This window comes from Hypanus sabinus, chromosome 1, assembly GCF_030144855.1.
Source record: "Hypanus sabinus isolate sHypSab1 chromosome 1, sHypSab1.hap1, whole genome shotgun sequence".
NCBI lineage: Eukaryota > Metazoa > Chordata > Chondrichthyes > Myliobatiformes > Dasyatidae > Hypanus > Hypanus sabinus.
The window spans coordinates 190,720,857-190,738,926 of record NC_082706.1 but is presented as its reverse complement, the minus strand read 5'-3'; the positions used below and the strand labels follow the sequence as shown (position 1 = coordinate 190,738,926).

The window sequence follows — 18,070 nt, the reverse complement described above, 5'->3', positions numbered from 1 at the left end:
CCCTACACTACACATATCTGACTGCCTTGGTAGACCCAGTGTTTCTGCCTGCGCCTGCCCCATTGAACTCATATCCACATATCTTGACTTCATGTTGTCCCCCTTGTTTTAGTCCCTTGCCAACTTTTTCCACGACACTTCACACACTCCCGATCTCTTCAGCGACTTTCAATTCCCTGGCCCTGATCATCTCATTTTCACCTTGGATGCCCAGTCCTTATACACTTCTATCCCCCATCAAGGCAGCCTTAAAGCTCTCCACTTCTTTCTCAGCAATAGACCCAATCCCTCCAACACCACCCTCAGTCTGGCGGAACTGGTCTTCACCCTCAACAATTTCTCTTCCAGCTCCTCCTACGTTTCTGCAAATGCAAGATGTAGCCATGAGTACCTGCAAGAACCCCAGCTATGCCTCCCTTTTCACTGGCTGCATGGAAGAATCCACGTTCCAAGCCTTCCCTGGTACTACTCTCCAACTCTTTCTGTGCTACACTGACAACCGCTTTGGTGTTGCTTCATACACCCATGCTGAACTTGTCAATTTCATCAACTTTGCCTCAAACTACCACCTAGCCCTTAAATTTGCCAGGCCCATTTCAACACCCTTCTCCCCATTCTCGATTCCCCAATTTGATAATTTCTATAGATGAGTTCCTCCAGCTTATTCTGCGTGTTGTTTTGTAATTCCAACATCTGCTTAATCTCAAACAAGAGAAAATCTGCAGATGCTGGAAATCCAAGCAACACACTCAAAAAAACTGGAGAACACAGTAAGCCAGGCAGCATCTAAGGAAAAGAGTAAACAGTTCAAAGTTTTGGGCCAAGAGGCTGCGGGGGGGGGGGGGGGGGGGGGGGGGAGGAGGAGAGGCCGCGGGGTGGGGGAGCTGGGGAGGCGAGGCCGCGGGGGGGGGGGGAGAGGTGGGGAGGAGAGGCCGCGGGGTGGGGAGGAGAGGCTGCGGGGGGAGGTGGGAGGAGAGGCTGCGGGGGGAGGTGGGAAGAGAAGCTGCGGGGGGAGGTGGGAGGAGAGGTTGCGGGGGGAGGTGGGAGGAGAGGCTGCGGGGAGAGGTGGGAGGAGAGGCTGCGGGGGGGGGGGAGGTGGTGAGGAGGGAAGAGGTAGTCCATTATCTCCACAAGGTGCCTACACTGATTTTGTTTCTTTACAGCCAATCAGCAGAACACAGCAACATACACAGTATTTGTCGTTAACTATTAGGAGCTAACAGTTCTATAATACTGGAATAGTATTTGTAGTGTTCTAATTTGTTCAGTATTTCACTTAAATACATCAGTTGTTACTCCATTAAAAAGTGATTAGTCTTCCTTTATACCTTTTTAACTGCTTCATAAAACTTTGTCTAATCGGGGCAGCCACTTAACTGGGCCAAAATAAATTGGTCCTGATGTGTTCAAATTAACTGGAATTCACTGTACTCCTATTCTTAATTCAATAACGATCAGAGAAAAACAAAACACAATTTCCTTTTCTCACTGCTGCACCAGAAGTCAAAATATCATACGGTTCATATTCAAGGAGCTCTGTTTTGCATTACTTTAATCAAATCTACGTAGGACCTTCCAGTACCCAAAGTAACAAACACTGGCAACATACAAATTAAAAATACACATTGCTTTGAGAAATTTCATTTACCTTTCAAATCAGACACATTTCAAGAACGGAAGGAAGGTCACTGTTAATACAATAACAGTGGAACACTTCTTTTTATAGTACTATACATCTTTTCCAATCACTAAAGTCACACCTTTCAAACTGACTACCTCAGATCATACAGAAACTCGAGCATTTGCTGATTATACATTAAAATTTCCAAGCATCTGCCTTACACACAGTAAACAGATATTGATATTATTTAGCATTAAAGCATCAAAATCACAGAGCTAGAGGAGAAACTGCAGTCTCTGTTCCAGATCTGAACTGTGCCTGTGGATGTGACTTGACCAACGGCTCTGCACAGATGTGTTCAATTTTCTCTCACAATCTTCAAGTTATTGTTGTACAACAGTCCAATGAAGTGAAAGAGAACAAAGATCTGCCTGCAGCACCATACACAGACATTCACAACTTAGTTCAAATACATTTACTTTTATCTGTACAAGTAACTTTGCAGTCACAAGAAACTGCAGACGCTGGGACGTGGATGACAAGCACTTGCTGGAGGAACTCAGTGGGTTGAATCACATCTCTGAGGCATGAGGGAAAAGAATGTGGATATTGCAGGTTGAAACCCCACAGACCTGATGAGATCTGATGCAGGGATTTAACTTAAAATGTCAACAGTTCCTCCACCACCTCTCACCCTACAGATGTTACTCAACCCACTGAGTTCCTCCAGTTAAGTATTGCTTGTTAATTTTAATCTGTATTTTTTAAACTTGCATTTCTTTAGTATTTCCTGGATATTTCTGAATGCTTGTGAATAACAGATCTGACAGGCACTGCGCTTGGGCCTCAATGACTACCAAGGCACTTTAGGAAGTACAGCTGACCACGTGGAAGGCATCCTGTAATGTGGTATGCTGTGTTGGGCCTATGAGACAGCCTTCCAGAAACCAAATGCATCCCGATAGGAAGAATATGGTCCTAGGACCAGCAACTGACATGCAAAAGCACAATGCTCTTCAACCAGCCATCCAAACGCATTTTATTGCTTTATTGTGAACTCAATTTACAGCTAACTTTGTCACTACCGTTCCACCATATGACACTTTAATAAAATGGCAGTGATGTGGTGCCAGAAGCGGCAATGAGCAGAACAATTAATTACTAAACACAATGTGACATTAGTCATAATAATTCATCCAATGGAACATTCTGAACAAATCAACCCTGTTCAAACAGGTGTTCAAGGACAAAACTGCTAAAGTTTAAAGCAAAAGATGTAGAAACAAATAACATCAACAGTTTTACTGAGGAAGGGAAAGCTGGCAAACTACATTTCTCAATAGCCAATGCTTTACTAAAGCCAGTAAAATGAACGCTGATCTTTTTTTTCTCCAGTCCTACTGAGTTCCTCCAGCATTTTGAATGTGTTGCTTGCATTTCCAGCATCTGCAGATTGAAAATGGAACCAAATCTACTTTTCAATGGATTTGGTCCCCTGCAACCAGCTATTGTCGTGCATTAATCACAACAGGAGCAACAGTGAAAACAGTATTCACTTTCCATCCATACATTTGACAAAGGCATTCAATTAACATTAATTTAATAACTAATTTTCAAATATTCTAATTCAGGTTTACTTTTTATAGAAAGGAAAAACTAAATGCTATTCTCCAAAGATGGGGAAAATCTTCAGATGCTGGAAATCCAAAGCAACACACACAAAATGCCAGACTCCTGATGAAGGATCTCGGTCCAAAATGCTGACTGTTTACTTACTCTTTTCCATACATGCTGCCTGGTCTGCTGATCTCTCTAGCATTTTGTGTGTGTTGCTATTCTCTAAATGCAATTTGAAGCTATTTGTTTATTTACAATGAAACTGTGGAGTGTTCTAAATGAAAAGAACAAATTTAAAACTTATCTGAGCTATGGTTATGAGTGGCATTTGGCAGACAGTTCATTTTTGCTGCATCAGTAAAGATGAACAAACTAAAATCCCTACAAGTTAAAATGTAAGGTTAAGGGTGGTATTAGAATATTTACCATTGCCAGGAAGTACAATACCACTAAGAAAGCAAAAACATTAAAGGGGTACCCAAATTGTTGGATTCAGAGCAAATTATTGGTAGAAGATATTCTTTAAAGTGGTGGTCAATTTTGAAAGAATGCCACGGCATTACAATTGTTTGATTGATTGTGAAAAATCATACAAAGGTCGCAAAACATTCATTTGGATTCACATATACATGTTAGTATGTACTGAAACATTTGTGAATTTAACACCACATTCATTGTCTATTTCAGTTAAAATATGTACCTATGATTTTGCTGTATTATCAGATATATTATATGACACACCAAACATCTACTACATAAAGCTAGTCTCATTGCTGTATCTTATGAGCTTTCCTAGCAAATAAATACGTTTATATTTAAAATACTCAGTTCAACAGTTTTAAGTCTTTTATAAGACTGCAAAAAGACAAGATGCACAGCCAAGGTATCCGGAAACCAGAGATAACTAAAATGTTTTTTGCTAATTTGTTCATGGTTTTACAGCAGTATCCTTGAGCATCCTTTTGTCACCTTCACAGAGGTAGATCCAGACATCTGCAATGCAGTTACAGATACTGACTGACACAAGTTGAAAGGCACATTCAGTACTTGGGATAAAGACTAAATAAAACACATTAAGAAATCAGATGTGCACTGACAGTAAGTAGGCAGCAAGATTATATATAAACTTATGCAAAATCAAGTAAAACATATGCATGATGACAATATCACTGGTATTTATTTAAAAAGTGTGGGTGGAGGGAGGGAGGGAGGTGTTCAACAAAGGAATACCAAATAGAAACTCAAAATAATTTTATTTTACTTGATTAACAATCAATAATATCCATAATATGTTTAGGAGGAGGAAACTGTGCTTAAATCAATCTCCTTCATAAATATCCCAGGTTAACTGTTAAGACTCTCTGAAGGACTATTGGCTATTGGCCAAATTCAGATTGAGCTGAAAATAAATGGCAAAGAAAAATATGCACTTTCTTAGCATACCCTGGATTACTCAGAAAATCAATGACCCTAGTTAACTTTGCAGAGGAAATTCAGAGTAGCAGCAAAATTGAAATATTACAATGCCGATAAATGAAAAGAACTAACAGAAAAAAAAATACTGTGCCTAGTAAAAGTATTCAAAACCCAACCCTTTGCTCACACGAGTATTACAACTAGGGATTTTGATCAACTTAACTGAGAATTTTGATTTGTGAATCACATGTTCCTTCCCCCCACCCCCACCACAGTGGAGCTCAAAAAGCAGAAGAAGTTGTAAAGCACGAAAAACTAAAATTCAAAAACTGGATGTCAGCAGTTCAAAACTAACTATCCCCCTTTGCTGAGTACTTAGTTGAACCACCTCTCACAGCTATCACAGCCAGTAATATTTTTCTACTAAGTCTTTACTAGCTTTGCACATGTGAAGGGGCAAGATTTGTCCATTCTTCCTTGCTCAATTGCTCAAGCTGTGCTGGGTTAGTTGGGAAGTGGCAATGGACAGCAATCTTCAAAGTTCAAAATACATTAATGATCAAAGTAGGTATATTATACAACCTTGCGATTCATCTCCATACTTGCAGCCACAAAACAATGAAACTGAAAACAATGCACTTAAACAAAAACTGTCAGACACCCAATGTGCAGAAAGGAAAAATAAACAAATTGCGCAAACAATAAAAGTAAGCAAATAGTATTCAGAACTGAAGTTTTACAAAAGACAAGAAGCCAGGCATCAGTGCAGAAGGAGCAGGCCACAGCTTCAATTCAGCGCAGAGCAGCCAGCAGAACCGGCCATCCTTCAACTCTTGAGGTCTTGCCAGAGATGCTCTGTCAGGTTAATGTCAGAACTCTGACTGGGCCATGCAATGATGTCAACTTTCTTCAACTGAAACCACTCCATGGTTGCTCTGGCAGAGTGCACTGGGTCATTGTCCCTCTGAAAGGCGAACTTCCTCCCCAGTTAAGCTTTCTAGCAGAGGCTAGCAAGTTTTTAATCCAGGATCTCTCTGTATTTAGCAGCATTCGTCTTCCCATCAATCCTGAGCAGATTTCTAGTCCCTGCTGCTGAAAAGCATCCCCATGGCTCGATGCTACCTTCACCATACTTCACAATACAGATGGTGTTACCTGGCTGATGAACGGTACTAGGTTTACACCTTACTATTGAGACCAAGAAGTTCCACTTTAGTCTCATCCGACTATAAAACCTTCTTCCACATCATTACGGTATATTCTAAGTGGCACATTGCAAAGCCTTTATGGCCAAGGATATGCTTTTTCTTTTTAAAATCCAGGGCTTCTTCCTTGCCACTCTTCCATAAATAACATTTTTGTGCAAGGCCTTAGAAATTGCAGAGCCATTGACTTCTGAAGCACATTCAGGTGACCGTTGGGTTCACAGTAACCTCTCTTACAAGGGTTACTTTTCTCCAAGTTTAGACGGGCAGCCTGACCTAGGCAGTGTGGCTGTGCTGTCGCATATTACCCACCTCTTCATGATGGACTACACTGAAGTCCAGAAATATGTTCAGTGCCTTTGAGATGGTCTTGTACCCTTCCACAGTTTTGTGTTTCCCTATTATAATTTCCCTGACTTGCCTTGATTGCAACTTTTTACAAATGTAAGGTGGACAGCATTCTAACTGGCTGCCGTGGTATGGGGGTAAGGGGGGCTAGTGCACAGGATCGAAGTAAGCTCTATAGAGTTGTAAACTTTGTCAGCTCCATCATGAGCACTAGCCTACATAGTATCCAGGTCTTCTTCAAGGAGTGATGACTCAAAAAAGTGGCGTCCACTATTAAGGACCCTACCAAATTCCTGGAATCATTCTTGTGAATCTTCTCTGAACCATCTCCAATGTCAATATATCCTTTCTAAAATAAGGAGCCCAAACTGCACACAAACTGTGGTCTCATGACTGCCTTATAGAGCCTCAACATCACATCGCTGCTCTTATATTCCACACCTCTAGAAATGAATGCCAACATTGCATTCACCTTCTTCACCACCGACTCAACCTAGAGGTTAACCTTTAGGGTATCCTGCACATTTCTGCATTTTGAGTTCTCGCCACATCTAAATAAAAGTCTGCCCATTTATTTCTTCCACCAAAGTGCACTAACCATACACTTTCCATCATATTTCATCTGCCACTTCCTTGCCCATTCCCCAAAACTATCTAACTCTTGTTTCCTCAACACTACCAGCTCCTCCACCTATCTTTGTATCATCGACAAATTTAATCACAAATCCATTCATCCCATAGTCCAAATCATTGACATACCTCATAAAAAGCAGCGGTCCCAACACTGACCCCTGTGAAACTCCACTGGTAACCAGCCAGAATAGGATTCCTTTATTCTCACTCTCTGTTTTCTGCCGATCAGCCAATGCTCCCCCATGCTAGTAACTTCCTGTAATTCCACGGGCTCTTATCTTGCTAAACAACCTCATGTACAGCACCTTGTCAAAGACCGTCTGAAAATCCAAGTACACGACATCTACTTCATCTCCTTGGTCTACACCCTGGCTGTAATTTCCTCAAAAAAATTGCAGTAGGTTGGTCAGGCAGGATTTTCCTTTCAGGAAACTATGCTGGTTTTGGCCTATCTTGTCATGTGCCTCCAAGTACTCTGTAATCTCATCCCTAAAAATTGATTCCAACAACTTCCCCACCACAGATGTCAGCTAACAGGTCTATAGTTTCCTTTCTGCTGCCTCCTACCCTTCTTAAATAGCGAAGTAACATTTGCAATTTTCCAGTCATCCGGTACGATACCAGAATCTATCGATTCTTGAAAGATCATTGTTAATGCCTCTGCAATCTCTCTAGCTACTTCCTTCTGAGGGGACATTCCATCAGATCCAGAGTTATCCACCCTCAGACCATTACACTTCCTGAGCACCTTCTCTGTCATAATTTTCACTGCAGATACTTCACTTCTCTTACACTCTTGATTGTCTGGTATACTGCAGATGTCTTCTGCTGAGAAGACTGATGCAAAATACACATTCAGTTCCTCTGCCATCTCTGCGTCTCTCATTACAATATCTCCAGCGTCATTTTCTATTGGTCCTATATCTACCCTCGACTCTCTTTTACCCTGTATATACTTAAAGCTTTTAGTATCACCTTTGATATTAGGTGCCAGTTTCCTTTCATAATTCATCTTTTCCTTCCTAATGACCTTCTTAGTTTCTTTCTGCAAGTTCCTTCAGAGGTAAGCCTTCCCCCCCACACACAGAGAGTGGTGAGTGTGTGGAATGGGCTGCCAGCAACGGTGGTGGAGGCTGATACAATATAGTCTTTTAAGAGACTCCTGGATAGGTACATGGAGCTTAGAAAAATAGAGAGCTATAGGTAACCCTAGGTAATTTCTACAGTGTGTACATGTTCGGCACAGCATTGTGGGCCAAAGGGCCTGTATTATGCTGTAGGTTTTCTAAGTTTATAAAAGCTTCCCAATCCTCTAGCTTCCCACTAGTTTTGGCTTCCTTGTATGCCCTCTCTTTTGCTTATACTTTGGCTCTGACTTCACTTGTCAGCTACGGTAATATCCTTCTTCTTCACTTAACAATGACATATTTTTAAATGCAGTCTCTACTGCAATAGATGCAAACATAGCAGACAATTTGTATATAGAATTCAGACCAAATATTAAATTTTATTCAAGTTCACTGGGAGACAAGTGTTGACCAAACTCCTTGGTTTCCTATCAATTAGAGTTGGGACCTCCATTTAGCAAGCTACCTGAAAAAGTGTGCAAGGAAATGCCCAGCCTTGATTCATTACCTTAAATCCTTGACCCTTTGGCTCCATATCAGCCATGTTCTTCATAAACTGGAATTTATATAAGAGAAAGCTGAGAACAGTTATCAAATCTACATAATAATCATGAACTTATAGAAAGCCTTTAACTCAGTAGGAATGTATCTATAAGATTGGGCTTAAATTTGGCTATGGCATTTTATTATTAACAAGAAAACAAATACAATGGTGGATGGCACAATATAAGCCTATAGAGGTGGGGTGTATAAGTTTTACTGGCAACTCACGCTACAGAACCTACTCTTCCCATGGCTGTACAAGGGCTGCAAAGAAAAAAGCCTTCAGAACTGTCTTAAGAGTCTGGTAAATGAGCCTCCTGATGGCTGTGGATCAAGAAGCGTGACCGTGGACCAATGCTGCTGGGACACAAACTGGAGTCTGATCAACACTGGTTGGGTCGTCTGGGCAAGAGTGTTGTTGAAAGACCTGAAACACCTGATGACCTCAGATTATATTACTCATGATGTGTCCCAGTGCATCCTAGGATGTACCTCAGCATCAGAATATAGAAAATAAATGAGATTTGACACACTGACGGGATTTATCAAGGTCTGAAAAAATTCAATATTCCTAATAGCTAGAAGAACCTTGACAGCAAATCCTTAGTCTAGCAATGTCAAGTTGGTGCAGTCACCATGAAGAGCCAAAGATCTGGGCTGAGGTTCAAAGGCAAACAGGATATGCTCCACTTTCCATTTGGCAAAAAAAATGTAGCCACCTTAGAAAGTTCTGTCACTCGCACATCAAACTCACACTGCACTGCCAAACATAACTGACTGAATTTTCCAAAGCTTTTATTTATCAAGATGTTGATTGAGTACTATCCTTCTGACTACATCAAGGCTGGAGTGTACAAAAGAGAAAAATACCAGCATTAACAAAAAGCATCAACATTATTCAAAGAATAACTAACGAAAATAATGAAATCATTTTTAGCTGTGAAGCTAATGATCCTAGTTAGATTAAGATTTTACTTCCCCCACACTCACTGAGAGTGTCTGAAATGATGGTGGAGGCAGAACTCATCACAGGTTTAAAAAAATATCTGGATGGTCCTTGAGTAACCATAATCTACAGGGCAATGCACTTCAAACAAGGAAATGGGAATGAGCTAAAGCATCATATTCAGTTGACATTACAACAATGAATTCCTTCTGTGCTGTAAATTTCTAATAATTCCTCCAAATAGTTTACACACTCTTAGCTGGTATTTTCTTTTTATTGTGTAACACCCTGGGAAAGGGTTCAACTGCTAATGTAATGGTCTTTCTGCAGAAGCAGTGTTTGGGTTATGGTTAGAGATAAGGAATGCTTTGGAATGCAAGCCACCCAATGAGGGGAGTGTGTTTTTGTGCTGTGTGCCTGACACTGAGGAGATCTGGTCCTTTGTTCGGCGGGAGATGGAGAGAGAAGACGTCAGAAAGGAGAGGTTGTAGACGTGGAGTGGGGCCGGGAGTCGATGAAGCCCAGGGAAATAGATGGAGGATCGGCAAAAGGAAAACCGTGAGCTCCAACTTGTGCACAATAGATTGTTTCATTAAAATGTGCCCTTTTCTTTTTGTCTTTCTTGACTAATCCTTTAGTCAAATTAAGAATTATAAAGCTAAATCGTTTAACTGCATATGGTGCACTGTCTGTTATTTCATGGTACTGATTTATAACAGGGTAACAAGTCACAAACAGGAGGTTTGGGACCTCAATTTCACACGTTTGGTAGGGCTGGGGATTGTCTTCCTTAGACCTACGCAGCCCACAGAACCCAAGGGTTACAATTAAATCAACTTACTTTTCAAATGCTATGTACAGCAAGACATTTACAGTTCCAGAGACATTTGACATAAAAGGCTATTGTAGAAGATAAGAGCACATTGGGTTGATCACAATATATCAAGTGGTTAAATGGAGTGAGACTGCAAAATCTTGCAGTAAAGTGGGGATCCTGGAGCATGAAACATTACTTCATGTATCTACATGCTAACAATTAGGGTCTTAATGGTACAGTGTCCATTAGGGAATGGAATATAGTAGCTGGACGTGCTGATGAAACAGTTTTTAGTCATATTTAAGTATAAACTTGCATAGGAAACAGTGGAGGGAAGATTCACTGGGTTGATTCCCTGGAATAAGGAATCTACACTTGAAAAATGGTCAAATAAGTTGGATCTATATTCAATGAAGTATGGAAGAATGACAGATCTTCTCAAAACACCAGGTTTGAGAGAGCTTTGACAGGTGAGTGCTTTCATACGTATGAGTTATTGCCAACAGAAGGATGGTACTGCAACATAACTGCTCAGCTGCTTAATGGAAAAGCTTCTAATTCCATGTTTTGTTCTTGCAGGACATATCATACTGACCTCATGATTACTTATTGAATAATAGTTTTATTCAAGTCATCTTAAAATAGAAAGTCACTCATTAAAATTTGCTTTAGATAGGCATGAAATGGCATAAAAGTTGAGTAACTAAATAATCCATATTCAGCGAGTCTGGTATCAGTGAACAGAAATCAATCTACTCCAAGTTCACAGTTACTCCTCTCTGCACCTTGTGGCGCATCAGGCGGCAAACATGCCATTTCTTCAGCATTTTGTGTTTTTTTTAATGAGCAATGCTCCCTCTTAAGGTGTGCATTTGTGCGCACGTACACACCTTTTGCTACTAGTGCACAACGGAATTTTAAATATACACAACAGGTTGTCCTCCTTTATCTTGTTGGCATGTTAAGTATATTTCATGATCATAAACAATCACGTTTTCTTTTCTGGTTTCTGATGAGGACGGTATTGACAAAGTGAGTTTGCGATGATTTGTCTGGAGATTTTAGAAGCAGCTTATTTATACTGTTTTTATTGCAGAACTTATTCAGAACACAAATAATGTTGTCACTAGGCAAAAAAATTGCACAGCAAAGATTTTAGTGCACACTACTCATTACAAATTAGAGGAAACATTGTTTACAAGGCTGAGTTGTTAACTCAACACTATAAGAAGCCGCCCAGATTTGAACCCGGGACCATTCACCTCAAAGTCCGCTGCTGATGCCGCTATACCACTAGCCCACTTAAGTTCATATTTACCGTTTATTTAACATGAGCTATTGGTTATTGTGTTGCTCTTTCCACACTGTTCATAACATTTTAAAGCAATTGCTGTTTCTAATACATCTGTACCAGTTATGTTTCTTGCAGTGCAATCGGTTTTCAGCCACTATAATTAATTTTTGTTTACATGGGTTTTCCATAATTTATTATGTTTAAAATTACAGAATTAATTGACTAGCCATATTGATAAATAGAAACTGTTTCCTGCTTTAAATATTACATTTTGAATTTTTATTGCAGTTTTATATATCCACAAAATTTCTGAAGATCAAGGTTTGTAGCACATAAAAGCACAGTTCACGTTATTTAAATTTGTTTTGGATGAATGACTCAAAATTAATCGTGACTCGTGCCATGTGAGAGGCAACATTTTCTCCCTTGCCTGCCCCAATCCTTGTCTGGGCCACCTGAATTACCCATTGCCCACAATATTATATTTCCTCCAAACTTGTACTCCATTTCTTTCACTTACTCTTGAAGCATATACAATGATACAAATGTAAAGCTATTCTGACATAAGCTGAGAGAAATGTCAGGCTGTTGTGCAAGATCATCAGCATGTCTCATTTTTGCCCCAACTGATTTACAGTGTGCAAGCAGCATTCAAATTGCTCAAATTTTCTTTCAGGTTCAAACTTTCTCATCTGGAGAGTATTGTTTAGTACACAAGACAATTATTATTTAAGATTCCAGTCAGTGCACCTTACCAGGAATATCTTGAATATTCCTTCTTTACAACACTTCCCATCCCTACATTATCCAAAATGTATATTCTCAGTTTAGTCACTTCTTCATGATACTTTGTTATTTCAGTCTGTGATCCTCTTTGCTACCCATCAATTTTAAAATCACAATGGATTCCGGTCAATCGCAACACATTAGGACAAATACATTTTGGCTCAACTAAGCAGCTGCCCCAATTAGCCAAAGTTTCACAGAAAAGTTTCATTAAAAAAGGACAAACTGCTGTTTAAATTGAGCAACAAATTATTTATTTAAATGAAATACAGAACAAATTAGAATACTATCAAAAGTACTGGTGTGTATCTGCCATTTCCGATGATGACAGGAAACCTGCATGGGAGTGTTTTTAAAGAGGAAAATCCATTAGACTGGGGCAGTTCACTCTCTTGACCTTGGAATATGTGGTAGGGATAGACGTCAAAACTGGGGTCTTCCCTGGTTGCAGTGGATGACTGTGGTTACTTCTGAGCCTAGTCTTGCCCTTTGCTCTCCACAGAGCATTGCAGAACTGTCTTCCTGGCCATTGGATCTCACTGTACATCTCATCCGCCCAGACCAGCAGAGATGACTTTGCATGTTAGGACATACATGTCCCTAACTCACCAGGATATGAAACAGCAGCTAACCTCACCCAGTTTGGTCCACTCGTCAAAACGCTGGACTGGGCTGTGGCTGCTGTCGCATGCAAACAGCTTCTTGGAGTCAAAGATGAGAGCTGTGTACAGTGGAGTCCAAAGGTAACATTCAATATGATTGACGATAACTTCTTCATAGGTCCTAACTTAAAGTAGTGAAATAATTTCATTTTCACTTCCGCCTGTTTCTGGCATTTCCAAGTCTGAATACTTGAAACTGCAGAGAGCAAAACAGCTCTGAATTCTTACTGCTGATATCTCACTAAAAATCATAGCTTTTCTCCAAATTTTCTTTTACTTTACTTTAAATCAGCCCCATTGATGTGACAATCAGTCAAACACTTCATTAATGTCAAAGGCAATGACTTTAATCTTTGGAATTAGGCACGTCTGTTCATGCACTGACCAAGACTGAACTGAGGTCTGGAGCAGTGTATTTGCGCAGAACTCAAGCAACATCAGTGAACAAGTTATTAGTTAATTGACAACATTGTGAATGATACCATCAACTTCAGAGCAATATTCTGTCTCAGGAAAAAGTCCTTTGAAAATCAAGACCTCAACCCAGCACATAACTCTGGGCAGCAGTGATCCCTGCCTTCCTATTTTCCTCAAGATACAAACTACCTGTATCAGGCACTTGAAGCAACTGCAGAGGTAACACCACATGACAAAATACTTCAAATCCACTTGCAAGATAAGCAAACCAGTGTCACTATCCTATCCCAGGCCAAGTTCCCAGCACTGAGCTCCCAAGTCATTTACAGCCTTTGACACTTCTGAGATCTGTCATGGAAAAGATTACTAGATGGGGAGTGTAAAAGAATTAAGAATGTTTTAAAAATATCCCTGAAAGAATTGCTACAACCCCTGGAAACACCCACATTGTAACTAAACAAAGAGAAGGAACATTTAAAGTGATACCATGAACCAAGTTCATCCTTCCTCACTACAGGAAAGACGTAGAAACCATAGAAAGGGTGCAGAGGAGACTTACAAGGATGCTAAACACAAAGTACACTTCAGATGCTGGGGTCAAAGCAACATGTACAACATACTGGAGGAACTCAGGAAGTCGGGCAGTATCCATGGAAATGAGCAGTCAACGTTTCGGACCAAACCCTTCCTCAGGACTGAAGGAGGGAGCAGAGGCCCTATAAAGAAGGTGAGGGGAAGGTGGGAAGAAGGCTGGTGGGTGTCAGGTTAAAAACCAATCAGAGGAAAGATCAAGGGGTGTGGAAGGGGAAAGCAGAGAGGGATAGGCAGGAAAGGGGAAGAAGGAATGTAAGGTGAAAGTACTGTGTAGCACAAGGCAGAATCATGAGAGAGGTGAAGGCAGCTGAAGGAGGAGGCAGAGTGGAACTGGGATGGGTGAAGGGAGAGGGAGGGAATTACCAGAAGTTGGAGAATTTAATGTTCACACCAAGGGTTCTGGAGACTACCCAGACGGTATATGAGACGTTACTCCTCCAACCTGAGTTTGGCCTCATCATGGCAGTAGAGGAGGCCATGTATGGACATGTCCGAATGGGAAAGTGAAGCAGAGTTGAAGTGGGTGGCAACCGGGAGATCCTGTCTGTTGTGGCGGACGTAGTGGAGGTACTCAATGAAGCAGTCCGCCAATCTGTGCCGGGTCTTGTCAATGTAGAGGAGGCCGTACCGGGAGCACTGGATGCAATAGATGACTCCAACAGACTCACAAGTGAAGTGTTGCCTCACCTGGAAGGACTGTTTGGGACCCTGAATAGTGGCAAGAGAGGAGGTGTAGGGACAGGTGTAGCACTTGCGCTTACAGGGATAAGTACCAGGTGGGAGATCTCTGGGGAGGGACGTGTGGACCAGGGAGTCGCGGAGGGAACAATCCCTGCAGAAAGCAGAGAGGGGTAGAGTGGGAAAGATGTGCTTACTGGTGGGATCCTGTTGAAGATGGCAGAAGTTGCAGAGGATAATATGCTGGATCCGGAGGCTGGTGGGGTGGTAGGTGAGGACAAGGGGAACTCGGTCCCTGTTGTGGTGACGGGAGGATGGGATGAGGGCCGAAGTGCGGGAAATGGAGGAGATTCGGATGAGGGCATCATTGATGACGGTAAAAGGGAAACCACGATCCTTAAAGAAAGAGGACATTCGAGATGTCCTTGAACGGAAAGCCTCATCCTGGGAGCAGATGTGGCAGAGACAGAGGAACTGGGAATAGGGAATAGCATTTTTGCATTTGGCAGGGTAAGAAGAGGTATAGTCGAGGTAGTTATGAGAGTCAGTGGGTTTATAGAAGATGTCAGTGGGCAGTCTGTCTCCAGAGATGAGACTGAGAGATCAAAAAAAAGGGAGAGAAGTATCCGAGATGGACCAAATTAATTTGAGGGTTGGGTGGAAGTTAGAGGCAAAGTTGATGAAATTGACGACCTCAGCATGGGTGCAGGAAGCAACACCAATGTAGTCGTCAGTGTAGCTAAGGAAAAGTTGGGAAGCAGTACCAGTATAGACTTGGAGCATAGATTGTTCCACATAACCAATGAAGAGGCAGCCATAACTGGGGCCCATGTGAGTGCCCATAGCTACACCCTTGATCTGAAGAAAGTGGGAAGAGCCAAAAGAGAAGTTATTGAGTGTGAGTACCAGTTCTGCCAATGGGAGGAGTATGGTGGTGTTGGGGAACTGGTGAGCTCTATTGTCAAGAAAGTAGCGGAGGGCTTTGAGGCCTTCTTGATGGGGAATCGAAGTGTATAAGGATTGGACATCCATAGTGAAAATGAAGTGGTCAGAACCAGGGAACTGAAAGTGAAGACAACATTTCACTTGTGAGTCTGTTGGGGTTATCGATTGCATCCGGTGCTCCTGGTGCAGCCTCCTCTACATCGGTGAGACCCGATGCAGATTGGGGGACCGCTTTGTCAAGCACATCCGCTCCTTCCACCACAACAGAAAGGATCTCACGATTGCCACCCACTTCAACTCTGCTTCACATTCCCATTCGGATATGTCCATACATGGCCTCCTCTACTGCCATGATGAGGCCAAACTCAGGTTGGAGGAGCAACACCTCATATACCATCTGGGTAGTCTCTCGCCCCTTGGCATGAACATTAAATTCTCCAACTTCCGGTAATTCCCTCCCCCTCCCTTCACCCATCCCAGTTTCACTCTGCCTCCTCCTCCAGCTGCCTATCACCTCTCTCATGATTCTGCCTTCTTCTACTACACAGTGCTTTCACCTCACATTCCTTCACTTTTCCAGCCCATCTCCTCCCTGCTTCCCCTTCCCCACCCCTTGATCTTTCCTCTGATTGGTTTTTAACCTGACACCCTCCCCCCCACCTTCTTTATAGGGTCTCCGCCCCCTCCCTCTGTCCTGACAAAAGGTTTGGCCCGAAACGTTGACTGCTTCTTTCCATGGAAGCTGCCTGACCTGCAGAGTTCCTCCAGCTTGTTGTACATGTTACAAGGATGTTGCCTGGATTGGGGAGCATGCCTTATGAGAATAGGCTGAGTGAACTTGGCCTTTTCTCCTTGGAGTGAAGGAAGATGAGAGGTGACCTGACAGAGGTGTATAAGATGATGTGGATAGATCATGTGGATAGTCAGAGACTTTTTCCCAGGGCTAGCATGAGGGCACAATTTTAAGGTGCTTGGAAGCAGGTACAGAGGAGATATCAGGGGCAAGATTTTTTTACCCAGAGAGCAGTGAGTGCATGGAATGGGCTACCGACGGCAGTGGTGGAGGTGGATACAATAGGGTCTTTTAAAAGACTCCTGGATAGGTACATGGAGCTTAGAAAAATAGAGGGCTATGGGTAATTCTAGGTCATTTCTAAGGTAAGGACATGTTTAGCACAGCTTTGTGGGCTGAAGGGCCTCTATTGTGCTGTAGGCTTCCTATGTTTCTAAGTTCTATGCATGAAGACTATACAGAAGATCAGCATAGAGGGCAACAGTGATACACTGCCTCCCAAATCATCCACCCACCTGACCTACAAAGCATTTTCTGCAGCAAAATCTACAAGTCAATACTATCTATTGTCCCCTCAAAACCAACGGACCTACAGTGGAAGCCAGCAAATCTAATTCAAAAATCACTGTCTAAGATGAGAATGAGAAGAGTACTAATTGGACAAATTGGATTTGTTATCCTATTTCTGAATAGAACTTGCCTAGGCAATTTTCCACATTGTCTGTTAAATAGTAGGACTGCAGTGTACTGGAACAGTTTCCAGCCAGATTCTGGACTGCAAGTCTTCAGTACTTCAGGACACCTTGATGGCATCCCAGGGTAGACAGGCAGTGGATGCCACGGTAGCATAGCAGTTAGCTCGGGGCGGAGTTCAGAGTTCAATCCGGGCATCCTCTGTAACGAGTCTCTGTATATCCTCCCTGTAGAATGCATGGTTTTTCTGCAGGTCCTCCAGTTTTCTCCCACCTTCCAAAGACATACCCGGCTAAATGGTTATTGTAAATTGTCCCGTGATTAGGTTAGGGTTAAATCACAGCTTTCAAGGGTTGCTGGGCAGTGCAGCTCAAAAGGTCATTAGGGCATATTCTGCGCAGCATCTCTAAATAAATGTTTTAAAATCCTGTATATCCAGTCAATTTTTTATACTGTGTAGGCCAAATACAAATTGTTTTAACAGTGGTTTCAGAGATGATACAAATGAATTAGAACTCATTTCATAATTCCAGTTGAAAATGGTTGAAAGCTTTCAAATTGACCTTCTATATTCATCCAATGAATTCCACTTTGACAGAAAGGAGATACAGAGACATCTTTTACTAATGGTTTACAATCCACCACAATTTACAACTGATGTAACTGGATGACAGTACATTGAGTTGATACACGAGTTTTGTTTCTAGTTTTATGCCTATATTATTGTTCACAACCTTCAGGTTTTGTTTTGCCACAGCTGTTTCTTCCCATATCCTACTAGTTCTAAATAGCGCAACAAAAATTAATACAGAATAATTCTATTGTTCTCTCATTCACATGTGCATTATACTTTAATGTCTCAAATGATCTTATACACCTACAAAAGTAGGTGGAGAAAAAAAAATTAAGGCACGTCATTTAACATTTGTTTCTAA

General features: G+C 41.6%; 1 protein-coding gene across 2 annotated transcripts in view; it reads right to left on the bottom strand.

Annotated features, from left to right (window-relative positions):
• Nucleotides 1-18,070, bottom strand: part of mib1 (MIB E3 ubiquitin protein ligase 1) — a 144,386-nt gene that overhangs the window by 53,301 nt on the left and 73,015 nt on the right. The window lies entirely within an intron of this gene.